Source organism: Stenella coeruleoalba, assembly GCF_951394435.1.
Source record: "Stenella coeruleoalba genome assembly, contig: scaffold_60, whole genome shotgun sequence".
Classification (NCBI taxonomy): Eukaryota; Metazoa; Chordata; class Mammalia; order Artiodactyla; family Delphinidae; genus Stenella; species Stenella coeruleoalba.
The window spans coordinates 175,079-196,153 of record NW_027646020.1 but is presented as its reverse complement, the minus strand read 5'-3'; the positions used below and the strand labels follow the sequence as shown (position 1 = coordinate 196,153).

Genomic DNA, 21,075 nt, shown 5'->3' with positions numbered 1-21,075 from the left:
GGAATGGGTACCATGCAATATGACTTCAAAGGGTCTTCATTTGCTCACCGCACCTCTCCAATCCTATCACTGCTGCGTTTATGCCCCTGTACACATGCTTGATTCTCTTTCGGAGACATAGCAATCCATAGGTTTTAAGATACTTACTAGTCAGGTACATTCTTAGGCGTTTAATATGGGGTGTTGAGTCCATTTCGTTGAGCAAGGAGTAGCTCTTGTCTATTCCATATTTGGCTTAAGGAACTTTATCTGTGCTCATTTCAATCTCTGGTTTTATGAAGCACCCCAACTCACCTTTCCCCTTAAGCAAGCATAAATTGGTTTTCTAAATTTGAGACCCTGTTCTGTTCTGTAATTCAGTTCCTGTGTAGCCAAGTTTACATTCCGTGTATTACTGATATCTTATGATGTTTCTGTTTCTGTGTGACTTATTTCAGTTAGAATCATCATACCTGAATCCACTCATTGTGCTGCTAAGGGCCTGATGACACAGATTTCATTGCTGAGTGATATTGCTTTGTAAGTAAATACCACAACTTCTTTATCCATTTTTCAATTTCTGCGATGTTGAACTTGTACTGTAAACGAGGTTCTTGTAAACAGAGGCATCCCAAACATTGGGGTGGCTGTGTCTTTTTGATTTTAATTTCCCTAAGCTATAAGACCATAAGTGGCAGTGCCCTAGGCTCTGTTGCTTTGTTTTTTAGATGTTTCAGGAAACACCATACACTTCTCCAGAGTGGTTGTTGGCAATTTACATCCCGCCCATCAGCATAACAAGGCTCCCAGTTCTCCATGACGAGTCTTGCCTTTCTGGATTTTACACTTTTTTCAGATGGCCCTTTTGACCGGGGGGAAGTGAGACTTCATTGTAGTGCAGATTTCCTTTGCAAGCTTGCTTGGTTGGCCAAAAAGGGCGTATGCGTTTTTTCCTGAATATATTCAGGAAAAAATGCATACGCCCTTTTTGGCCAAGTGCATCATTGTGGACGTTCTGCCTCTTTTCCTATGCTTTCAATGCAATTCCAGTCTACCTCCTGAAATCGGTTTCCTGCAATTCTGCCCCGCTTTCAAGTCCTCTTGGCAGCCTTACTTCAGTCTATTTTTGGACGATAGCTGTCATTTATAACTCTGCAGGTTTGTGAATTACAGTGCCCCTGAGCTCCTTTCTTCAACTCGCTTTCTTGTGACCTGGCCGCAACACCGCAGGATGGCTTCAGGCCCTAATCTGGTTCCGGCACGGCATGCTGAGCCTTTGGTTATTTCCTCTTCCTGGTGGGAAATGAGAGTTAAATTTGCCCATCCAGACACCTCCAGCTAGTCTCTCATTGGTTCTCGCTATTCCTGTTCATCTTCCACAGAAATTGCAAACTGGGCCAAACAGGAGGGTAAAGGCGCTGACTCTCCAAGTGGGGAGAGTGTTAGTAAAGCGTCTGGAATGTTGCACTCGAGTACCAGGGGAGGAAAACTGAGACATATTTGAACACGTCTCCCGTTCACATGGTTGATCATACTTGGGTTCCACATGCATCTTTTAGCTGAAGGAAGAATACCTTAAACCTTGGTATTTGAAACCCGTGGAATGGGTACCATGCAATATGACTTCAAAGGGTCTTCATTTGCTCACCGAACCTCTCCAATCCTATCACTGCTGCGTTTATGCCCCTGTACACATGCTTGATTCTCTTTCGGAGACATAGCAATCCATAGGTTTTAAGATACTTACTAGTCAGGTACATTCTTAGGCGTTTAATATGCGGTGTTGAGTCCATTTCGTTGAGCAAGGAGTAGCTCTTGTCTATTCCATATTTGACTTAAGGAACTTTATCTGTGCTCATTTCAATCTCTGGTTTTATGCAGCACCCCAACTCACCTTTCCCCTTAAGCAAGCATAAGTTGGTTTTCTAAATTTGAGACCCTGTTCTGTTCTGTAATTCAGTTCCTGTGTAGCCAAGTTTCCATTCCGTGTATTACTGATATCTTATGATGTTTCTTTTTCTGTGTGACTTATTTCAGTTAGAATCATCATACCTGAATCCACTCATTGTGCTGCTAAGGGCCTGATGACACAGATTTCATTGCTGAGTGATATTGCTTTCTAAGTAAATACCACAACTTTTTTATCCATTTTTCACTTTCTGCGATGTTGAACTTTTACTGTAAACGAGGTTCTTGTAAACAGAGCCGTTCCAAACTTTGGGGTGGCTGTGTCTTTTTGATTTTAAATTCCCTAAGCTATAGGACCATAAGTGGAAGTGCCCTAGGCTCTGTTGCTTTGTTTTTTAGATGTTTCAGGAAACACCATACACTTCTCCTGAGTGTTTGTTGGCAATTTACCTCCCGCCCATCAGCATAACAAGGCTCCCAGTTCTCCATGGCCTGTCCTGCCTTTCTGGATTTTACACTTTTTTCAGATGACCCTTTTGACCGGGGGGAAGTGAGACTTCATTGTAGTGCAGATTTCCTTCGCAAGCTTGCTTGGTTGGCCAAAAAGTGCGTATGCGTTTTTTCCTGAATATATTCAGGAAAAAACGCATACGCCCTTTTTGGCCAAGTGCATCATTGTGGACGTTCTGCCTCTTTTCCTATGCTTTCAATACAATTCCAGTCTACCTCCTGAAATCGGTTTCCTGCAATTCTGCCCCGCTTTCAAGTCCTCTTGGCAGCCTTACTTCAGTCTATTTTTGGACGATAGCTGTCATTTATAACTCTGCAGGTTTGTGAATTACAGTGCCCCTGAGCTCCTTTCTTCAACTCGCTTTCTTTTGAGCTGGCCGCAGCACCGCAGGATGTCTTCAGGCCCTAATCTGGTTCCGGTACGGCACGCTGAGCCTTTGGTTATTTCCTCTTCCTGGTGGGAAATGAGAGTTAAATTTGCCCGTCCAGACATCTCCAGCTAGCCTCTCAGTAGTTCTCGCTATTCCTGTTCATCTTCCGCAGAAATTGGAAACTGTGCCAAACAGGAGGTTAAAGGCGCTGACTCTCCAAGTGGGGAGAGTGTTAGTAAAGCGTCTGGAATGTTGCACCCGAGTACCAGGGGAGGAAAACTGAGACATATTTGAACACGTCTCCCGTTCCCATGGTTGATCATACTCTGGGTTCCACATGCATGTTTTAGCTGAAGGAAGAATACCTTAAACCTGGAGAGTTGAGACGCGTGTAATGGGTACCATGCAATATGACTTCAAAGGGTCTTCATTTGCTCACCGAACCTCTCCAATCCTATCACTGCTGCGTTTATGCCCCTGTACACACGCTTGATTCTCTTTTGGAGACATAGCAATCCATACGTTTTAAGATACTTACTAGTCAGGTAAATTCTTAGTCGTTTAATATGGGGTTTTGAGTCCATTTCGTTGAGCAAGGAGTAGCTCTTGTCTATTCCATATTTGGCTTAAGGAACTTTATTTGTGCTCATTTCAATCTCTGGTTTTATGCAGCACCCCAACTCACCTTTCCCCTTAAGCAAGCATAAGTTGGTTTTCTAAATTTGAGACCCTGTTCTGTTCTGTAATTCAGTTCCTGTGTAGCCAAGTTTCCATTCCGTGTATTACTGATATCTTATGATGTTTCTTTTTCTGTGTGACTTATTTCAGTTAGAATCATCATACCTGAATCCACTCATTGTGCTGCTACGGGCCTGATGACATAGATTTCATTGCTGAGTGATACTGCATTGTACGTAAGTACCACAACTTCTTTATCCATTTTTCACTTTCTGCGATGTTGAACTTGTACTGTAAACGAGGTTCTTGTAAACAGAGCCGTTCCAAACATTGGGGTGGCTGTGTCTTTTTGATTTTAATTTCCCTAAGCTATAGGACCATAAGTGGAAGTGCCCTAGGCTCTGTTGCTTTGTTTTTTAGATGTTTCAGGAAACACCATACACTTCTCCCGAGTGTTTGTTGGCAATTTACATCCCGCCCTTCAGCATAACAAGGCTCCCAGTTCTCCATGGCCTGTCCTGCCTTTCTGGATTTTACACTTTTTTCAGATGGCCCTTTTGACCGGGGGGAAGTGAGACTTCATTGTAGTGCAGATTTCCTTTGCAAGCTTGCTTGGTCGGCCAAAATGTTCGTATGCGTTTTTTCCTGAATATATTCAGGAAAAAACGCATACGCCCTTTTTGGCCAAGTGCATCATTGTGGACGTTCTGCCTCTTTTCCTATGCTTTCAATGCAATTCCAGTCTACCTCCTGAAATCGGTTTCCTGCAATTCTGCCCCGCTTTCAAGTCCTCTTGGCAGCCTTACTTCAGTCTATTTTTGGACGATAGCTGTCATTTATAACTCTGCAGGTTTGTGAATTACAGTGCCCCTGAGCTCCTTTCTTCAACTCGCTTTCTTTTGAGCTGGCCGCAACACTGCAGGATGGCTTCAGGCCCTAATCTGGTTCCGGCACGGCACAATGAGCCTTTGGTTATTTCCTCTTCCTGGTGGGAAATGAGAGTTAAATTTGCCCGTCCAGACACCTCCAGCTAGCCTCTCATTGGTTCTCGCTATTCCTGTTCATCTTCCGCAGAAATTGCAAACTGGGCCAAACACGAGGTTAAAGGCGCTGACTTTCCAAGTGGGCAGAGTGTTAGTAAAGCGTCTGGAATGTTGCACCGGAGTACCAGGGGAGGAAAACTGAGACATATTTGAACACGTCTCCCATTCACATGGTTGATCATACTTGGGTTCCACATGCATGTTTTAGCTGAAGGAAGAATACCTAAAACCTGGGTAGTTGAAACCCGTGGAATGGGTACCATGCAATATGACTTCAAAGGGTCTTCATTTGCTCACCGCACCTCTCCAATCCTATCACTGCTGCGTTTATGCCCCTGTACACATGCTTGATTCTCTTTCGGAGACATAGCAATCCATAGGTTTTAAGATACTTACTAGTCAGGTACATTCTTAGGCGTTTAATATGGGGTGTTGAGTCCATTTCGTTGAGCAAGGAGTAGCTCTTGTCTATTCCATATTTGGCTTAAGGAACTTTATCTGTGCTCATTTCAATCTCTGGTTTTATGAAGCACCCCAACTCACCTTTCCCCTTAAGCAAGCATAAATTGGTTTTCTAAATTTGAGACCCTGTTCTGTTCTGTAATTCAGTTCCTGTGTAGCCAAGTTTACATTCCGTGTATTACTGATATCTTATGATGTTTCTGTTTCTGTGTGACTTATTTCAGTTAGAATCATCATACCTGAATCCACTCATTGTGCTGCTAAGGGCCTGATGACACAGATTTCATTGCTGAGTGATATTGCTTTGTAAGTAAATACCACAACTTCTTTATCCATTTTTCAATTTCTGCGATGTTGAACTTGTACTGTAAACGAGGTTCTTGTAAACAGAGGCATCCCAAACATTGGGGTGGCTGTGTCTTTTTGATTTTAATTTCCCTAAGCTATAAGACCATAAGTGGCAGTGCCCTAGGCTCTGTTGCTTTGTTTTTTAGATGTTTCAGGAAACACCATACACTTCTCCAGAGTGGTTGTTGGCAATTTACATCCCGCCCATCAGCATAACAAGGCTCCCAGTTCTCCATGACGAGTCTTGCCTTTCTGGATTTTACACTTTTTTCAGATGGCCCTTTTGACCGGGGGGAAGTGAGACTTCATTGTAGTGCAGATTTCCTTTGCAAGCTTGCTTGGTTGGCCAAAAAGGGCGTATGCGTTTTTTCCTGAATATATTCAGGAAAAAATGCATACGCCCTTTTTGGCCAAGTGCATCATTGTGGACGTTCTGCCTCTTTTCCTATGCTTTCAATGCAATTCCAGTCTACCTCCTGAAATCGGTTTCCTGCAATTCTGCCCCGCTTTCAAGTCCTCTTGGCAGCCTTACTTCAGTCTATTTTTGGACGATAGCTGTCATTTATAACTCTGCAGGTTTGTGAATTACAGTGCCCCTGAGCTCCTTTCTTCAACTCGCTTTCTTGTGACCTGGCCGCAACACCGCAGGATGGCTTCAGGCCCTAATCTGGTTCCGGCACGGCATGCTGAGCCTTTGGTTATTTCCTCTTCCTGGTGGGAAATGAGAGTTAAATTTGCCCATCCAGACACCTCCAGCTAGTCTCTCATTGGTTCTCGCTATTCCTGTTCATCTTCCACAGAAATTGCAAACTGGGCCAAACAGGAGGGTAAAGGCGCTGACTCTCCAAGTGGGGAGAGTGTTAGTAAAGCGTCTGGAATGTTGCACTCGAGTACCAGGGGAGGAAAACTGAGACATATTTGAACACGTCTCCCGTTCACATGGTTGATCATACTTGGGTTCCACATGCATCTTTTAGCTGAAGGAAGAATACCTTAAACCTTGGTATTTGAAACCCGTGGAATGGGTACCATGCAATATGACTTCAAAGGGTCTTCATTTGCTCACCGAACCTCTCCAATCCTATCACTGCTGCGTTTATGCCCCTGTACACATGCTTGATTCTCTTTCGGAGACATAGCAATCCATAGGTTTTAAGATACTTACTAGTCAGGTACATTCTTAGGCGTTTAATATGCGGTGTTGAGTCCATTTCGTTGAGCAAGGAGTAGCTCTTGTCTATTCCATATTTGACTTAAGGAACTTTATCTGTGCTCATTTCAATCTCTGGTTTTATGCAGCACCCCAACTCACCTTTCCCCTTAAGCAAGCATAAGTTGGTTTTCTAAATTTGAGACCCTGTTCTGTTCTGTAATTCAGTTCCTGTGTAGCCAAGTTTCCATTCCGTGTATTACTGATATCTTATGATGTTTCTTTTTCTGTGTGACTTATTTCAGTTAGAATCATCATACCTGAATCCACTCATTGTGCTGCTAAGGGCCTGATGACACAGATTTCATTGCTGAGTGATATTGCTTTCTAAGTAAATACCACAACTTTTTTATCCATTTTTCACTTTCTGCGATGTTGAACTTTTACTGTAAACGAGGTTCTTGTAAACAGAGCCGTTCCAAACTTTGGGGTGGCTGTGTCTTTTTGATTTTAAATTCCCTAAGCTATAGGACCATAAGTGGAAGTGCCCTAGGCTCTGTTGCTTTGTTTTTTAGATGTTTCAGGAAACACCATACACTTCTCCTGAGTGTTTGTTGGCAATTTACCTCCCGCCCATCAGCATAACAAGGCTCCCAGTTCTCCATGGCCTGTCCTGCCTTTCTGGATTTTACACTTTTTTCAGATGACCCTTTTGACCGGGGGGAAGTGAGACTTCATTGTAGTGCAGATTTCCTTCGCAAGCTTGCTTGGTTGGCCAAAAAGTGCGTATGCGTTTTTTCCTGAATATATTCAGGAAAAAACGCATACGCCCTTTTTGGCCAAGTGCATCATTGTGGACGTTCTGCCTCTTTTCCTATGCTTTCAATACAATTCCAGTCTACCTCCTGAAATCGGTTTCCTGCAATTCTGCCCCGCTTTCAAGTCCTCTTGGCAGCCTTACTTCAGTCTATTTTTGGACGATAGCTGTCATTTATAACTCTGCAGGTTTGTGAATTACAGTGCCCCTGAGCTCCTTTCTTCAACTCGCTTTCTTTTGAGCTGGCCGCAGCACCGCAGGATGTCTTCAGGCCCTAATCTGGTTCCGGTACGGCACGCTGAGCCTTTGGTTATTTCCTCTTCCTGGTGGGAAATGAGAGTTAAATTTGCCCGTCCAGACATCTCCAGCTAGCCTCTCAGTAGTTCTCGCTATTCCTGTTCATCTTCCGCAGAAATTGGAAACTGTGCCAAACAGGAGGTTAAAGGCGCTGACTCTCCAAGTGGGGAGAGTGTTAGTAAAGCGTCTGGAATGTTGCACCCGAGTACCAGGGGAGGAAAACTGAGACATATTTGAACACGTCTCCCGTTCCCATGGTTGATCATACTCTGGGTTCCACATGCATGTTTTAGCTGAAGGAAGAATACCTTAAACCTGGAGAGTTGAGACGCGTGTAATGGGTACCATGCAATATGACTTCAAAGGGTCTTCATTTGCTCACCGAACCTCTCCAATCCTATCACTGCTGCGTTTATGCCCCTGTACACACGCTTGATTCTCTTTTGGAGACATAGCAATCCATACGTTTTAAGATACTTACTAGTCAGGTAAATTCTTAGGCGTTTAATATGGGGTTTTGAGTCCATTTCGTTGAGCAAGGAGTAGCTCTTGTCTATTCCATATTTGGCTTAAGGAACTTTATTTGTGCTCATTTCAATCTCTGGTTTTATGCAGCACCCCAACTCACCTTTCCCCTTAAGCAAGCATAAGTTGGTTTTCTAAATTTGAGACCCTGTTCTGTTTTGGAATGCAGTTCTTGTGTAGCCAAGTTTACATTCCGTGTATTAGTGATATCTTATGATGTTTCTTTTTCTGTGTGACTTATTTCAGTTAGAATTATCGTATCTTAATCCACTCATTATGCTGCTACGGGCCTGATGACATAGATTTCATTGCTGAGTGATACTGCATTGTACGTAAGTACCACAAGTTCTTTATCCATTTTTAACTTTCTGCGATGTTGAACTTGTACTGTAAACGAGGTTCTTGTAAACAGAGCCGTTCCAAACTTTGGGGTGGCTGTGTCTTTTTGATTTTAATTTCCCTAAGCTATAGGACCATAAGTGGAAGTGCCCTAGGCTCTGTTGCTTTGTTTTTTAGATGTTTCAGGAAACACCATACACTTCTCCCAAGTGTCTGTTGGCAATTTACATCCCGCCCATCAGCATAACAAGGCTCCCAGTTCTCCATGGCCTGTCCTGCCTTTCTGGATTTTACACTTTTTTCAGATGGCCCCTTTGACCGGGGGGAAGTGAGACTTCATTGTAGTGCAGATTTCCTTCGCAAGCTTGCTTGGTTGGCCAAAAAGGGCGTATGCGTTTTTTCCTGAATATATTCAGGAAAAAACGCATACACCCTTTTTGGCCAAGTGCATCATTGTGGACGTTCTGCCTCTTTTCCTATGCTTTCAATACAATTCCAGTCTACCTCCTGAAATCGGTTTCCTGCAATTCTGCCCCGCTTTCAAGTCCTCTTGGCAGCCTTACTTCAGTCTATTTTTGGACGATAGCTGTCATTTATAACTCTGCAGGTTTGTGAATTACAGTGCCCCTGAGCTCCTTTCTTCAACTCGCTTTCTTGTGACCTGGCCGCAACACCGCAGGATGTCTTCAGGCCCTAATCTGGTTCTGGCACGGCACGCTGAGCCTTTGGTTAATTCCTCTTCCTGGTGGGAAATGAGAGTTATATTTGCCCATCCAGACACCTCCAGCTAGTCTTTCATTGGTTCTCGCTATTCCTGTTCATCTTCCACATAAATTGCAAACTGGGCCAAACAGGAAGTTAAAGGGACTGACTCTCCAAGTGGGGAGAGTGTTAGTAAAGCGTCTGGAATGTTGCACCCGAGTACCAGGGTACGAAAACTGAGACATATTTGAACACGTCTCCCGATCACATGGTTGATCATACTCTAGGTTCCACATGCATGTTTTAGATGAAGGAAGAATACCTTAAACCTGGGTAGTTGAAACCCGTGGAATGGGTACCATGCAATATGACTTCAAAGGGTCTTCATTTGCTCACGAACCTCTCCAATCCTATCACTGCTGCGTTTATGCCCCTGTACACATGCTTGATTCTCTTTCGGAGACATAGCAATCCATAGGTTTTAAGATACTTACTAGTCAGGTGCATTCTTAGGCGTTTAATATGGGGTTTTGTGTCCATTTCGTTGAGCAAGGAGTAGCTCTTGTCTATTCCATATTTGGCTTAAGGAACTTTATCTGTGCTCATTTCAATCTCTGGTTTTATGCAGCACCCCAACTCACCTTTCACCTTAAGCAAGCATAAGTTGGTTTTCTAAATTTGAGACCCTGTTCTGTTTTGGAATGCAGTTCCTGTGTAGCCAAGTTTACATTCCGTGTATTAGTGATATCTTATGATGTTTCTTTTTCTGTGTGACTTATTTCAGTTAGAATCATCGTACCTGAATCCACTCATTATGCTGCTACGGGCCTGATGACATAGTTTTCATTGCTGAGTGATACTGCATTGTACGTAAGTACCACAACTTCTTTATCCATTTTTCACTTTCTGCGATGTTGAACTTGTACTGTAAACGAGGTTCTTGTAAACAGAGCCGTTCCAAACTTTGGGGTGGCTGTGTCTTTTTGATTTTAATTTCCCTAAGCTATAGGACCATAAGTGGAAGTGCCCTAGGTTCTGTTGCTTTGTTTTTTAGATGTTTCAGGAAACACCATACACTTCTCCCAAGTGGTTGTTGGCAATTTACATCCCGCCCATCAGCATAACAAGGCTCCCAGTTCTCCATGGCCTGTCCTGCCTTTCTGGATTTTACACTTTTATCAGATGGCCCTTTTGACCGGGGGGAAGTGAGACTTCATTGTAGTGCAGATTTCCTTTGCAAGCTTGCTTGGTTGGCCGAAAAGGGCGTATGCGTTTTTTCCTGAATATATTCAGGAAAAAACGCATACGCCCTTTTTGGCCAAGTGCATCATTGTGGACGTTCTGCCTCTTTTCCTATGCTTTCAATGCAATTCCAGTCTACCTCCTGAAATCGGTTTCCTGCAATTCTGCCCCGCTTTCAAGTCCTCTTGGCAGCCTTACTTCAGTCTATTTTTGGACGATAGCTGTCATTTATAACTCTGCAGGTTTGTGAATTACAGTGCCCCTGAGCTCCTTTCTTCAACTCGCTTTCTTTTGAGCTGGCCGCAACACCGCAGGATGTCTTCAGGCCCTAATCTGGTTCTGGCACGGCACGCTGAGCCTTTGGTTAATTCCTCTTCCTGGTGGGAAATGAGAGTTATATTTGCCCATCCAGACACCTCCAGCTAGTCTTTCATTGGTTCTCGCTATTCCTGTTCATCTTCCACATAAATTGCAAACTGGGCCAAACAGGAAGTTAAAGGGACTGACTCTCCAAGTGGGGAGAGTGTTAGTAAAGCGTCTGGAATGTTGCACCCGAGTACCAGGGTACGAAAACTGAGACATATTTGAACACGTCTCCCGATCACATGGTTGATCATACTCTAGGTTCCACATGCATGTTTTAGATGAAGGAAGAATACCTTAAACCTGGGTAGTTGAAACCCGTGGAATGGGTACCATGCAATATGACTTCAAAGGGTCTTCATTTGCTCACCGAACCTCTCCAATCCTATCACTGCTGCGTTTATGCCCCTGTACACATGCTTGATTCTCTTTCGGAGACATAGCAATCCATAGGTTTTAAGATACTTACTAGTCAGGTGCATTCTTAGGCGTTTAATATGGGGTTTTGTGTCCATTTCGTTGAGTAAGGAGTAGCTCTTGTCTATTCCATATTTGGCTTAAGGAACTTTATCTGTGCTCATTTCAATCTCTGGTTTTATGCAGCACCCCAACTCACCTTTCCCCTTAAGCAAGCATAAGTTGGTTTTCTAAATTTGAGACCCTGTTCTGTTCTGTAATTCAGTTCCTGTGTAGCCAAGTTTACATTCCGTGTATTACTGATATCTTATGATGTTTCTTTTTCTGTGTGACTTATTTCAGTTAGAATCATCATACCTGAATCCACTCATTGTGCTGCTAAGGGCCTGATGACACAGATTTCATTGCTGCGTGATATTGCTTTGTAAGTAAATACCACAACTTCTTTATCCATTTTTCACTTTCTGCGATGTTGAACTTGTACTGTAAACGAGGTTCTTGTAAACAGAGCCGTTCCAAACTTTGGGGTGGCTGTGTCTTTTTGATTTTAATTTCCCTAAGCTATAGGACCATAAGTGGAAGTGCCCTAGGTTCTGTTGCTTTGTTTTTTAGATGTTTCAGGAAACACCATACACTTCTCCCGAGTGGTTGTTGGCAATTTACATCCCGCCCATCAGCATAACAAGGCTCCCAGTTCTCCATGGCCTGTCCTGCCTTTCTGGATTTTACACTTTTTTCAGATGGCCCTTTTGACCGGGGGGAAGTGAGACTTCATTGTAGTGCAGATTTCCTTTGCAAGCTTGCTTGGTTGGCCAAAAAGGGCGTATGCGTTTTTTCCTGAATATATTCAGGAAAAAACGCATACGCCCTTTTTGGCCAAGTGCATCATTGTGGACGTTCTGCCTCTTTTCCTATGCTTTCAATGCAATTCCAGTCTACCTCCTGAAATCGGTTTCCTGCAATTCTGCCCCGCTTTCAAGTCCTCTTGGCAGCCTTACTTCAGTCTATTTTTGGACGATAGCTGTCATTTATAACTCTGCAGGTTTGTGAATTACAGTGCCCCTGAGCTCCTTTCTTCAACTCGCTTTCTTGTGAGCTGGCCGCAACACCGCAGGATGGCTTCAGGCCCTAATCTGGTTCCGGCACCGCACGCTGAGCCTTTGGTTAATTCCTCTTCCTGGTGGGAAATGAGAGTTAAATTTGCCCGTCCAGACACCTCCAGCTAGCCTCTCATTGGTTCTCGCTATTCCTGTTCATCTTCCGCAGAAATTGCAAACTGGGCCAAACAGGAGGTTAAAGGGACTGACTCTCCAAGTCGGGAGAGTGTTAGTAAAGCGTCTGGAATGTTGCACCCGAGTACCAGGGGAGGAAAACTGAGACATATTTGAACACGTCTCCCGTTCACATGGTTGATCATACTCTGGGTTCCACATGCATGTTTTAGCTGAAGGAAGAATACCTTAAACCTGGAGAGTTGAGACCCGTGTAATGGGTACCATGCAATATGACTTCAAAGGGTCTTCATTTGCTCACCGAACCTCTCCAATCCTATCACTGCTGCGTTTATGCCCCTGTACACACGCTTGATTCTCTTTTGGAGACATAGCAATCCATAGGTTTTAAGATACTTACTAGTCAGGTACATTCTTAGGCGTTTAATATGGGGTTTTGAGTCCATTTCATTGAGCAAGGAGTAGCTCTAGTCTATTCCATATTTGGCTTAAGGAACTTTATCTGTGCTCATTTCAATCTCTGGTTTTATACAGCACCCCAACTCACCTTTCGCCTTAAGCAAGCATAAGTTGGTTTTCTAAATTTGAGACCCTCTTCTGTTTTGGAATGCAGTTCCTGTGTAGCCATGTTTACATTCCGTGTATTAGTGATATCTTATGATGTTTCTTTTTCTGTGTGACTTATTTCAGTTAGAATCATCATACCTGAATCCACTCATTGTGCTGCTAAGGGCCTGATGACACAGATTTCATTGCTGAGAGATATTGCTTTGTAAGTAAATACCACAACTTCTTTATCCATTTTTCACTTTCTGCGATGTTGAACTTGTACTGTAAACGAGGTTCTTGTAAACAGAGCCGTTCCAAACTTTGGGGTGGCTGTGTCTTTTTCATTTTAATTTCCTTAAGCTATAGGAGCATAAGTGGAAGTGCCCTAGGTTCTGTTGCTTTGTTTTTTAGTTGTTTCAGGAAACACCATACACTTCTCCCAAGTGGTTCTTGGCAATTTACATCCCACCCATCAGCATAACAAGGCTCCCAGTTCTCCATGGCCTGTCCTGCCTTTCTGGATTTTACACTTTTTTCAGATGGCCCTTTTGACCGGGGGGAAGTGAGACTTCATTGTAGTGCAGATTTCCTTTGCAAGCTTGCTTGTTTGGCCAAAAAGGGCGTATGCGTTTTTTCCTGAATATATTCAGGAAAAAACGCATACGCCATTTTTGGCCAAGTGCATCATTGTGGACGTTCTGCCTCTTTTCCTATGCTTTCAATGCAATTCCAGTCTACATCCTGAAATCGGTTTCCTGCAATTCTGCCCCGCTTTCAAGTCCTCTTGGCAGCCTTACTTCAGTCTATTTTTGGACGATAGCTGTCATTTATAACTCTGCAGGTTTGTGAATTACAGTGCCCCTGAGCTCCTTTCTTCAACTCGCTTTCTTGTGACCTGGCCACAACACCGCAGGATGGCTTCAGGCCCTAATCTGGTTCCGGCCCGGCATGCTGAGCCTTTGGTTAATTCCTCTTCCTGGTGGGAAATGAGAGTTGAATTTGCCCGTCCAGACACCTCCAGCTAGCCTCTCATTGGTTCTCGCTATTCCTGTTCATCTTCCGCAGAAATTGCAAACTGGGCCAAACAGGAGGTTAAAGGGACTGACTCTCCAAGTCGGGAGAGTGTTAGTAAAGCGTCTGGAATGTTGCACCCGAGTACCAGGGGAGGAAAACTGAGACATATTTGAACACGTCTCCCGTTCACATGGTTGATCATACTCTGGGTTCCACATGCATGTTTTAGCTGAAGGAAGAATACCTTAAACCTGGAGAGTTGAGACCCGTGTAATGGGTACCATGCAATATGACTTCAAAGGGTCTTCATTTGCTCACCGAACCTCTCCAATCCTATCACTGCTTCGTTTATGCCCCTGTACACACGCTTGATTCTCTTTTGGAGACATAGCAATCCATAGGTTTTAAGATACTTACTAGTCAGGTACATTCTTAGGCGTTTAATATGGGGTTTTGAGTCCATTTCGTTGAGCAAGGAGTAGCTCTTGTCTATTCCATATTTGGCTTAAGGAACTTTATCTGTGCTCATTTCAATCTCTGGTTTTATGCAGCACCCCAACTCACCTTTCCCCTTAAGCAAGCATAAGTTGGTTTTCTAAATTTGAGACCCTGTTCTGTTCTGTAATTCAGTTCCTGTGTAGCCAAGTTTACATTCCGTGTATTAGTGATATCTTATGATGTTTCTTTTTCTGTGTGACTTATTTCAGTTAGAATCATCATACCTGAATCCACTCATTGTGCTGCTAAGGGCCTGATGACACAGATTTCATTGCTGAGTGATATTGCTTTGTAAGTAAATACCACAACTTCTTTATCCATTTTTCACTTTCTGCGATGTTGAACTTGTACTGTAAACGAGGTTCTTGTAAACAGAGCCGTTCCAAACTTTGGGGTGGCTGTGTCTTTTTCATTTTAATTTCCCTAAGCTATAGGACCATAAGTGGAAGTGCCCTAGGTTCTGTTGCTTTGTTTTTTAGATGTTTCAGGAAACACCATACACTTCTCCCGAGTGGTTGTTGGCAAATTACATCCCGCCCATCAGCATAACAAGGCTCCCAGTTCTCCATGGCCTGTCCTGCCTTTCTGGATTTTACACTTTTTTCAGATGGCCCTTTTGACCGGGGGGAAGTGAGACTTCATTGTAGTGCAGATTTCCTTTGCAAGCTTGCTTGGTTGGCCAAAAAGGGCGTATGCGTTTTTTCCTGAATATATTCAGGAAAAAACGCATACGCCCTTTTTGGCCAAGTGCATCATTGTGGACGTTCTGCCTCTTTTCCTATGCTTTCAATGCAATTCCAGTCTACCTCCTGAAATCGGTTTCCTGCAATTCTGCCCCGCTTTCAAGTCCTCTTGGCAGCCTTACTTCAGTCTATTTTTGGACGATAGCTGTCATTTATAACTCTGCAGGTTTGTGAATTACAGTGCCCCTGAGCTCCTTTCTTCAACTCGCTTTCTTGTGACCTGGCCGCAACACCGCAGGATGGCTTCAGGCCCTAACCTGGTTCCGGCACGGCACGCTGAGCCTTTGGTTAATTCCTCTTCCTGGTGGGAAATGAGAGTTAAATTTGCCCGTCCAGACTCCTACAGGTAATCTCTCATTGGTTCTCGCTATTCCTGTTCATCTTCCGCAGAAATTGCAAACTGGGCCAAACAGGAGGTTAAAGGGACTGACTCTCCAAGTCGGGAGAGTGTTACTAAAGCGTCTGGAATGTTGCACCCGAGTACAAGGGGAGGAAAACTGAGACATATTTGAACACGTCTCCCGTTCACATGGTTGATCATACTCTGGGTTCCACATGCATGTTTTAGCTGAAGGAAGAATACCTTAAACCTGGAGAGTTAAGACCCGTGTAATGGGTACCATGCAGTATGATTTCAAAGGGTCTTCATTTGCTCACCGAACCTCTCCAATCCTATCACTGCTGCGTTTATGCCCCTGTACACATGCTTGATTCTCTTTCGGAGACATGGCAATCCATAGGTTTTAAGATACTTACTAGTCAGGTACATTCTTAGGCGTTTAATATGCGGTGTTGAGTCCATTTCGTTGAGCAAGGAGTAGCTCTTGTCTATTCCATATTTGGCTTAAGGAACTTTATCTGTGCTCATTTCAATCTCTGGTTTTATGCAGCACCCCAATTCACCTTTCCCCTTAAGCAAGCATAAGTTGGTTTTCTAAATTTGAGACCCTGTTCTGTTCTGTAATTTAGTTCCTGTGTAGCCAAGTTTCCATTCCGTGTATTACTGATATCTTATGATGTTTCTTTTTCTGTGTGACTTATTTCAGTTAGAATCATCATACCTGAATCCACTCATTGTGCTGCTAAGGGTCTGATGACATAGATTTCATTGCTGAGTGATATTGCTTTGTAAGTGAATACCACAACTTCTTTATCCATTTTTCACTTTCTGCGATGTTGAACTTGTACTGTAAACGAGGTTCTTGTAAACAGAGCCGTTCCAAACTTTGGGGTGGCTGTGTCTTTTTGATTTTAATTTCCCTAAGCTATAGGACCATAAGTGGAAGTGCCCTAGGCTCTGTTGCTTTGTTTTTTAGATGTTTCAGGAAACACCATACACTTCTCCCGAGTGGTTGTTGGCAATTTACATCCCGCCCATCAGCATAACAAGGCTCCCAGTTCTCCATGGCCTGTCCTGCCTTTCTGGATTTTACACTTTTTTCAGATGGCCCTTTTGACCGGGGGGAAGTGAGACTTCATTGTAGTGCAGATTTCCTTTGCAAGCTTGCTTGGTTGGCCAAAAAGGGCGTATGCGTTTTTTCCTGAATATATTCAGGAAAAAACGCATACGCCCTTTTTGGCCAAGTGCATCATTGTGGACGTTCTGCCTCTTTTCCTATGCTTTCAATGCAATTCCAGTCTACCTCCTGAAATCAGTTTCCTGCAATTCTGCCCCGCTTTCAAGTCCTCTTGGCAGCCTTACTTCAGTATATTTTTGGACGATAGCTGTCATTTATAACTCTGCAGGTTTGTGAATTACAGTGCCCCTGAGCTCCTTTCTTCAACTCGCTTTCTTTTGAGCTGGCCGCAACACCGCAGGATGGCTTCAGGCCCTAATCTGGTTCCGGTACGGCACGCTGAGCCTTTGGTTATTTCCTCTTCCTGGTGGGAAATGAGAGTTAAATTTGCCCGTCCAGACATCTCCAGCTAGCCTCTCATTGGTTCTCGCTATTCCTGTTCATCTTCCGCAGAAATTGCAAACTGGGCCAAACAGGAGGTTAAAGGCGCTGACTCTCCAAGTGGGGAGAGTGTTAGTAAAGCGTCTGGAATATTGTACCCGAGTACCAGGGTACGAAAACTGAGACATATTTGAACAGGTCTCCCGATCACATGGTTGATCATACTCTAGGTTCCACATGCATGTTTTAGTTGAAGGAAGAATACCTAAAACCTGGGTAGTTGAAACCCGTGTAAAGGGTACCATGCAGTATGATTTCAAAGGGTCTTCATTTGCTCACCGAACCTCTCCAATCCTATCACTGCTGCGTTTATGCCCCTGTACACATGCTTGATTCTCTTTCGGAGACATGGCAATCCATAGGTTTTAAGATACTTACTAGTCAGGTACATTCTTAGGCGTTTAATATGCGGTGTTGAGTCCATTTCGTTGAGCAAGGAGTAGCTCTTGTCTATTCCATATTTGGCTTAAGGAACTTTATCTGTGCTCATTTCAATCTCTGGTTTTATGCAGCACCCCAATTCACCTTTCCCCTTAAGCAAGCATAAGTTGGTTTTCTAAATTTGAGACCCTGTTCTGTTCTGTAATTCAGTTCCTGTGTAGCCAAGTTTCCATTCCGTGTATTACTGATATCTTATGATGTTTCTTTTTCTGTGTGACTTATTTCAGTTAGAATCATCATACCTGAATCCACTCATTGTGCTGCTAAGGGCCTGATGACATAGATTTCATTGCTGAGTGATATTGCTTTGTAAGTGAATACCACAACTTCTTTATCCATTTTTCACTTTCTGCGATGTTGAACTTGTACTGTAAACGAGGTTCTTGTAAACAGAGCCGTTCGAAACTTTGGGGTGGCTGTGTCTTTTTGATTTTAATTTCCCTAAGCTATAGGACCATAAGTGGAAGTGCCCTAGGCTCTGTTGCTTTGTTTTTTAGATGTTTCAGGAAACACCATACACTTCTCCCGAGTGGTTGTTGGCAATTTACATCCCGCCCATCAGCATAACAAGGCTCCCAGTTCTCCATGGCCTGTCCTGCCTTTCTGGATTTTACACTTTTTTCAGATGGCCCTTTTGACCGGGGGGAAGTGAGACTTCATTGTAGTGCAGATTTCCTTTGCAAGCTTGCTTGGTTGGCCAAAAAGGGCGTATGCGTTTTTTCCTGAATATATTCAGGAAAAAACGCATACGCCCTTTTTGGCCAAGTGCATCATTGTGGACGTTCGGCCTCTTTTCCTATGCTTTCAATGCAATTCCAGTCTACCTCCTGAAATCGGTTTCCTGCAATTCTGCCCCGCTTTCAAGTCCTCTTGGCAGCCTTACTTCAGTCTATTTTTGGACGATAGCTGTCATTTATAACTCTGCAGGTTTGTGAATTACAGTGCCCCTGAGCTCCTTTCTTCAACTCGCTTTCTTTTGAGCTGGCCGCAACACCGCAGGATGGCTTCAGGCCCTAATCTGGTTCCGGCACGGCACGCTGAGCCTTTGGTTAATTCCTCTTCCTGGTGGGAAATGAGAGTTAAATTTGCCCGTCCAGACACCTCCAGCTAGCCTCTCATTGGTTCTCGCTATTCCTGTTCATCTTCCGCAGAAATTGCAAACTGGGCCAAACAGGAGGTTAAAGGCGCTGACTCTCCAAGTGGGGAGAGTGTTAGTAAAGCGTCTGGAATGTTGCACCCGAGTACCAGGGGAGGAAAACTGAGACATATTTGAACTCGTCTCCCGTTCACATGGTTGATAATACTTGGGTTCCACATGCATGTTTTAGCTGAATGAAGAATACCTAAAACCTGGGTAGTTGAAACCCGTGGAATGGGTACCATGCAATATGACTTCAAAGGGTCTTCATTTGCTCACCGAACCTCTCCAATCCTATCACTGCTGCGTTTCTGCCCCTGTACACATGCTTGATTCTCTTTCGGAGACATAGCAATCCATAGGTTTTAAGATACTTACTAGTCAGGTACATTCTTAGGCGTTTAATATGCGGTGTTGAGTCCATTTCGTTGAGCAAGGAGTAGCTCTTGTCTATTCCATATTTGGCTTAAGGAACTTTATCTGTGCTCATTTCAATCTCTGGTTTTATGCAGCACCCCAACTCACCTTTCCCCTTAAGCAAGCATAAGTTGGTTTTCGAAATTTGAGACCCTGTTCTGTTCTGTAATTCAGTTCCTGTGTAGCCAAGTTTACATTCCGTGTATTACTGATATCTTATGATGTTTCTTTTTCTGTGTGACTTATTTCAGTTAGAATCATCATACCTGAATCCACTCATTGTGCTGCTAAGGGCCTGATGACACAGATTTCATTGCTGAGTGATATTGCTTTTTAAGTAAATACCACAACTTCTTTATCCATTTTTCACTTTCTGCGATGTTGAACTTGTACTGTAAAAGAGGTTCTTGTAAACAGAGCTGTTCCAAACTTTGGGGTGGCTGTGTCTTTTTGATTTTAAATTCCCTAAGCTATAGGACCATAAGTGGAAGTGCCCTAGGCTCTGTTGCTTTGTTTTTTAGATGTTTCAGGAAACACCATACACTTCTCCCGAGTGGTTGTTGGCAATTTACATCCCGCCCATCAGCATAACAAGGCTCCCAGTTCTCCATGGCCTGTCCTGCCTTTCTGGATTTTACACTTTTTTCAGATGGCCCTTTTGACCGGGGGGAAGTGAGACTTCATTGTAGTGCAGATTTCCTTTGCAAGCTTGCTTGGATGGCAAAAAAGGGCGTATGCGTTTTTTCCTGAATATATTCAGGAAAAAACGCATACGCCCTTTTTGGCCAAGTGCATCATTGTGGACGTTCTGCCTCTTTTCCTATGCTTTCAATGCAATTCCAGTCTACCTCCTGAAATCGGTTTCCTGCAATTCTGCCCCGTTTTCAAGTCCTCTTGGCAGCCTTACTTCAGTCTATTTTTGGACGATAGCTGTCATTTATAACTCTGCAGGTTTGTGAATTACAGTGCCCCTGAGCTCCTTTCTTCAACTTGCTTTCTTGTGAGCTGGCCGCAACACCGCATGATGGCTTCAGGCCCTAATCTGGTTCCGGCACGGCACGCTGAGCCTTTGGTTAATTCCTCTTCCTGGTGGGAAATGAGAGTTAAATGTGCCCGTCCAGACACCTCCAGCTAGTCTCTCATTGGTTGTCGCTATTCCTGTTCATCTTCCGCAGAAATTGCAAACTGGGCCAAACAGGAGGTTAAAGGGACTGACTCTCCAAGTCGGGAGAGTGTTGGTAAAGCGTCTGGAATATTGCACCCGAGTACCAGGGTACGAAAACTGAGACATATTTGAACATGTCTCCCGATCACATGGTTGATCATACTCTAGGTTCCACATGCATGTTTTAGCTGAAGGAAGAATACCTTAAACCTGGGTAGTTGAAACCCGTGGAATGGGTACCATGCAATATGACTTCAAAGGGTCTTCATTTGCTCACCGAACCTCTCCAATCCTATCACTGCTGCGTTTATGCCCCTGTACACATGCTTGATTCTCTTTTGGAGACATAGCAATCCATAGGTTTTAATATACTTACTAGTCAGGTACATTCTTAGGCGTTTAATATGCGGTGTTGAGTCCATTTCGTTGAGCAAGGAGTAGCTCTTGTTTATTCCATATTTGGCTTAAGGAACTTTATCTGTGCTCATTTCAATCTCTGGTTTTATGCAGCACCCCAACTCACCTTTCCCCTTAAGCAAGCATAAGTTGGTTTTCTAAATTTGAGACCCAGTTCTGTTTTGGAATGCAGTTCCTGTGTAGCCAAGTTTACATTCCGTGTATTAGTGATATCTTATGATGTTTCTTTTTCTGTGTGACTTATTTCAGTTAGAATCATCGTACCTGAATCCACTCATTGTGCTGCTAAGGGCCTGATGACATAGATTTCATTGCTGAGTGATATTGCTTTGTAAGTAAATACCACAACTTC

At 43.6% G+C, this 21,075-nt stretch overlaps 1 long non-coding RNA gene across 15 annotated transcripts in view; it reads left to right on the top strand.

The window, feature by feature from the left end:
- The window catches only part of LOC307181385, a 420,414-nt gene that overhangs the window by 298,775 nt on the left and 100,564 nt on the right, over positions 1 to 21,075 (top strand). For 13 of the 15 annotated variants that reach the window (XR_013826623.1, XR_013826624.1, XR_013826627.1 and 10 more), the window contains one exon: positions 19,393 to 19,478. This is a non-coding gene — a long non-coding RNA (uncharacterized lncRNA). Of the gene's footprint in view, positions 1 to 9,917; positions 10,000 to 19,392; positions 19,479 to 21,075 lie in introns of all 15 variants that reach the window. The other 2 variants (XR_013826626.1, XR_013826625.1) reach the window with 2 other exon arrangements.